The sequence below is a fragment of the Orbicella faveolata genome, unplaced genomic scaffold (assembly GCF_042242905.1).
Source record: "Orbicella faveolata isolate gen_17 unplaced genomic scaffold, um_ofav_v1 contig_13, whole genome shotgun sequence".
Classification (NCBI taxonomy): Eukaryota; Metazoa; Cnidaria; class Anthozoa; order Scleractinia; family Merulinidae; genus Orbicella; species Orbicella faveolata.
In genome coordinates this window covers 24766501-24772500 of record NW_028301540.1, presented here as the reverse complement: position 1 = coordinate 24772500, position 6000 = coordinate 24766501, and the positions used below count along the sequence as shown (strand labels likewise).

The 6000-nt window shown below is 36.3% G+C and overlaps 1 long non-coding RNA gene across 1 annotated transcript in view; it reads left to right on the top strand.

Moving 5' to 3' along the window:
• LOC149115748 (uncharacterized) overlaps positions 1–4554 on the top strand; it is a 94674-nt gene extending 90120 nt beyond the window's left edge. The window contains exon 2 of the long non-coding RNA XR_016206119.1: positions 4290–4554. This is a non-coding gene — a long non-coding RNA (uncharacterized LOC149115748). The remainder of the gene's footprint in view (positions 1–4289) is intronic.
• Positions 4555–6000: the final 1446 nt, after the last annotated feature.

Here is a 6000-nt window from a genome sequence, read left to right as displayed (position 1 = left end):
TCTTAGACACTCCGACAAAACCAAGTTCGACTCACTAATACAATTTACCTAGTTATATTAAAACACAAATTTTGGTGTGTTAAACACTTGCAGGTCATCAATGGAATGCCTTCCGTGTTGAGCAATAAACAACAAACATTTTTTAAATCAGTTTTGAACAACTGTTAAAATAAACGATACTGTCGAAAGACGATCAAAGCCGTTAATTTTATATGACCTAAGGCTTTGTATGTCAAAGCAAACCATGGTAGCACTAGCCACAAATACATATTCTGGACTGTTTTTGATTTGTTTGATTAGCTACGAAATAGATGTGAACTGGGTTAGCTTAAATTCTCCATGTTTAGTTGACATAACAGTGAAAGAGTAGCACAAGAAATAGGATTTGTTTTTCAATTTAATCGCTGCGTAACAAAATATGGGCGAGTCCTTGTTTACATAAATTGTCTCATTACCATAAGCGCTTCAGTCACTGATGAAACGACAAAAATATCTGAATTTTCTCGTGTTTGCTTCCTATGAAACCGTTAGTATTAAAAGTAAATTTATTTCCTACAGCTTGCCTCAGTGTGTATTTTTGCGCATAGTTTCTTTCTGGCATGGCTTGTCAACCTCTACATTTTTTAATGGCTCTTTACCTGAAACTGTGAAAGCAATACTAGAATGAGTAAAAAGCTTTCTCGCTATGCCGCACAGAAACACTGAACAAAACAAACACATTATGAACTGTTTAAAAGCCGAGAGATAAAGACAGAGTCCCCCAAGAAGATTTCATGGACTGTGCTTGATAGAAATAACATTGACGTGCCAGTTTTTTATAGCCGGGGGTGCTTAGAAATGCGCAGTAAAATGAGTACCGGATTAAAGCCTTGTGGTTAGCTTTAAAATGTTGTTATGCAGCGTTCTTTACCCTCCTTGTCGATTCTTTTTGTTTTTTGTCCTTGTAGCCTGTGCACTTCCATTTGTAGTTACAGTTTTCTCCATAGAAAGGCGGTAAGAAACGAACGGTACACATAGCAGCACCAGGAACGACTTATGTTCCCTCGCAGACATCATAAAGATCGGCGATGTAGGCTTGACGATTTTCCAAAAGGGTCGTCACCACAGCCGGTGCACTCAAACAACATGTTCTGAAATGTGAAATAACGTTTAGAAGAGTGAGTCAGGGAGAATAACGTTTTTAAATATATAAAACTGCGCAAACCCCACAATAACCAGTTTCACAATCTTGTTGTGTGGATGCCGTCCACAAATTGCGCATGCGGAAGTATTTCAAAAATCTTTATTCAACAGCGTCATCGTGGTGGTTAGCTTAAATTTTTCAGACTTCAAGAAAGTGCTTTTTATCCCACTGTCATACTAGAGTACTTCTCGTTTTAACTGATGGCATTTGCTTCTCGGCCGCGCAGCTTATTCTCTCTCCAATTCAAAATGAAACTTAACTCTCACCTTGTTTTCTTTGTTACACCCTCAGTAAACTTGTTGGTGTTTCTTGTGGGCTCTGCAAATAACCACTTTGCGTGTAGCCAAGGTCTTTCAAGCGCAAAATTCAAACAGTTTCTTTTAGTTGGATGAGTTGTCCGCCATTATCAGGATTTCGTTTGAAGCAGATCTAGCTCAACTCTGACCACAAGGTACTGAAGAAAAAAATGCAAATGAAACCTTGCACCTCGTTTTGCACGGGCAAAATGCAGGGCGACGTTGCTTGATCTTTTGTCTAGTTCGAATAACCGGCCACGCTTGATATATCAATATTCTAATCATGGGTCCTCGTTTCATTGGTCGCTTACCATGCAATCAAAAATTCTGAAAATTTGGAACCGGAGACAAATGCTACGGAAATTTGTCGAGAAAAATTCCGGAAAATCCGGAAATTGGTGCATTTCCGATAAGCGAACCATTCAACTGAAAATTTCAGTAATTTCGGGAGGAAAGTCAAGTGGAGCGGAAATTCCCGATAAGAAATTTCCGAAATATTCGGCATACCTCGCAAGGCTGTCCACCCTTCCTGAAATTCCGAAAAATACTATTCCATTTGTCATTGGAAATTATTTGGAGAGAGTTCACAGCTAGGTAATTTTTTGAAAATTTAAAGTGGCTCTGAACCCTCTTAACAGATTTTTTAAAAAATTTTGTAAGCAGTTGTTTTTTAGTTAAAAGGGCTTAAAGCTAAAATTAAATGTGTTTTTAACAGTCAACCTGATATATAAGAGGCGCCCTCTGTAAATTTCAACTATGGCCATTTGGACCAGAAAAAATCAAATTCCTCAAACTTTCTCAGATGAATGGTCTAGATAATTGATTCACAAAAATATAACTTTCAGTTCAATTCGATTCGTATTTTAGCGCTGGGGCCACCATCTTGGTTTTGCCCCGCTTAGAGGGCTTTCAGGGGCCATTTTAGGGCACATTTTAAACAATTTGCCATACAAAGAAAACGATATAAATCCGGGTAAAAACCCTTTATTCGAGACAAGCAAATGTTTCTTGTTACATTGAGAGGCTGTTTTGACAATTTCATCATCACCTGATTTTTTTACAGAATTTTAAATTTCTTCCCTTTCGGACTACTCATGAAGCGCCATCAAAAAGCAAAGTTTAAAGGAAAATATCGCCAGAAGTACATCACTTGAGATCCCAAAACTACCCTCCACTTAAAAAGCAATGTCTCACCTATAATAAAATTTTGGTGCAGTTAAAACTGTAAAATGTTAGAAGAAGAAGTTTAAACTGTGCTTTTGTCAACAAAGACCGCCGTCCTAATTAGCATAATAACGTGAAAATAGCCATGCACAGAGAAAATAATGATATATTCCACTTACCTCGCGACATGTCGACAACTGGATGTTCCAGGATGCCTCATGTTATATTTCCAGTATGTTTCAGCCACATTTTCGGTGATTAGTGTACGAAATAACTCTCAGACATCGCCACGGTTAAGCAGATTTCAACTCTCCGAAGCCCGCTTCATAACATCTATCAATATTATTTGTCTTTCGTCTCATAAGCCGCCGTTTACAAGAAGTTTAACAATTTGCTGAGATCCTAACTGACCCAGAAGTCTGTTAGCAGCCTTTAAAATCCTCCTCTTAATGGAGGATTCTCATCAAGAACTCGTTTAAGCTCAGTTCTGTTTTGATCTGCTGTGCACCGGCCATTATTCCACAGATTGCGTTACATTTGACAAATGCACATTCCAACGGGTAGGGGTAGGGTGGGTAGGAAGTGAAAATGTAACCGACATTAAAGCCATTTTACGCATTTCTGTGACTAAACTAGTAACTGGCTTTCCCAGAATGATTTGAACACGAGCTTCTGCTTGCAGGCATTTTCTAGGTTATTTTGGCAGGGTAGGTCGGGGGGGGGGGGGGGGGTGTATTAAAAAAAAAAAAAAAAGAAAAAAAGAAAACGATAGACAGTATCAGGTCAAAAGATTATGATCTGTGTATCTTGACCAGCTTTATCAGTTCATCAGTGAGGCTCTATTAGAGGTTTTCAGGATACTGGATATTTGGCTAAAAAATTAATAGGATGCAAGAAATTCGGAGGGAAAATTAATGGGGTAGAGCATGTTTAGATCAGATAAGCGAGACAGTTGTGTCTTTCGCTGCCGGAAGTGCCATCAAATTTTGCAAAAGACAACAGACTGACGAATAGTGCGCAGGAAGTAATGGTAAGCGACGTTTTATTGAAACTCTTTGCATTTTTTTAGCCGTTTCACTTTTGCATCAGAAAAGAAAATGCTCAGAAAATTACTGCAGGGCAGTTAAGGCCGGTGCCTTCTTTTTTGTGGGCACACGGTTTGTGCATTACGTAAGGCATGGTTTAAACGCCAGGCGCGCGCTTGGGTTGGAATTAGTGACGTAATTAACTATCCTACCAAGCGTGCGACTTAAAAAAAAAATCCTATTGTGGCCGAAAGAAATTTCGCACTAAAATTACGAGCCTGTACTAAAACCCGGGGTTACCAGAAAAGCAGCATATCGCTAAGCACTAACTATGAACGGCTTCCAGCTGAAAAACTAGCTTTTACCGTATCCGTAGAAAAAAAATCATACTGAAATTCAACTGTAGATTTTTTTTTTTTTTTTGTAATTTTTATTTTTTTTCAACATTTTGGGTTATAATACATACAATACAACACAAGACATAACACTAGTTACAATACTTACAATACGTCATAACTACAATAGATTACATACAACAAATTATAATTACTAATCGTAGCCTAATTATACCTAAAGAATATACAATGCGTTGTTTACAATAGTGCAGCTACCCAAATACAGAAAAAAAAAAAAAAAAAAAAAAAAAAAAAAAAAGAAAGTAAGTTAGTGACATGCTGAGAAGGAGAAATTACAAATTAAGCTCAACTATTATTAAGAGATGGCATTAGTTTTTCCCACTTTTTGTAATGTTTATAAAGTTGGTTATTTTTGGTAGCTATTTTTTTTTCAATGTAATAAACGGTTTTTGTCTTTGCTAAAAATATTGTTAATGTTGGTTTAATTTTATTTAATTTACATTTATAAATAAAAAACTTTCCTAGCAGTATCAAGTGATTCAGGATAATAAAGTCTTCGTTGTTGTTGAACACTCCAAACAATATATTTTCAAATGTCAAAGTGTCCAAAGATACATTCTGGTTTGAAAGCCAAGAAGAAAAAGCCCGCCAGAAGTCTTTTGTTGTATCACAATAAAAGAGCAAATGTTCGAGGGACTCGACCTCTTTCAAACAAAAGGTGCACATTGGTGATTCAATCATTTTAAAACGGAATAACCTCTCATTTGTGAAAATTATATCGTTTAATAATTTATATTGGAACTCTCTAATTTTTGTTTCAAGTGTGACAGTGAATGGTAAAGAATAAATTTTTTTCCAGTCTTCTGTAACCTCTGGATATTTGTCCTTCAACTTCCTTTTGGCGGTTGAAGGAGTTTGTTTCTTTGTTTTAAATCCTTTATACAAAAGTTTTGAAGAGGCTTTTAACAGATCCGATTTGGTTTCGTCGATATAAATATACACTGTATCCAAATGCTGTTGAGGATATAGTTGCTGATGTTGAATATGTGATTCTTTGATAATTAATCTCCATTCTTTTGGTATGGCATCTACAATTCCTATTAATTTGAAGTACTGGATTGGAGATAGATTCGCTTCCAACACTTTAGGGCTTTCAAGAAATTTACCCGTATCGGATAACAAGTCACCAATTTTAACAATTCCTTTAGTAAACAAATGTTTTTCAAAAAGAGATTTTCCGTGTATCACAATATTCCTATTATTCCAAATAATTTGGTCTACAACATCCTCATAGGTGGCTACCTTGGATTTCTTTAAATTACGAAATGCCTCTAGACACTCTTTGTAGAATATTGGAAGATGAACCGGTAGTTTACTAGTTTCAAAATCACAGAACAGGATGAGTTTTCCACCTATATTTCCAAAAAAGAAATCATCTAAAATAGTTTTCCAAGTGCTGTTGCTCTCTCCTAGATACTTTTTTAAGATCATCACTCTTTGAGCCGATATCATGGATTCAATATCAAGCATTTTTAGTCCTCCATTTTCAATATCATTGATAAGCGCGGTCCGTTTAATTTTATCGTTACCTTTCCAAATGAAACCGAAAATCAGTCTGTTTATCTCCTTGACAAAATCGTTTGATATTGAGATTGCAGTCGCTTTACTCAAAAATTTTGGAATAATGAAGGTCTTAACTATTTGAATCTTACCAATCAGGGTAAGACCCCTCCACTTCCACATACTCAGCGTTTTTTTAATAGATTTGAATATTGAGTCGAAGTTTGCTTTGTCTCGTGATGGTTTGTGATAGTCAAAAACGGTACCTAATATCTTGATTGATTTTCGCACTTTGTGGGTAAAGTCATTTTGTACTAGTTTATGTGGGCCGATACCAAAAACTTCTGTTTTATCTTCGTTAATTCGGAGACCAGAATGCAATGAAAAAACCTTTAAAGTTGTACAAAGTCGCGAAT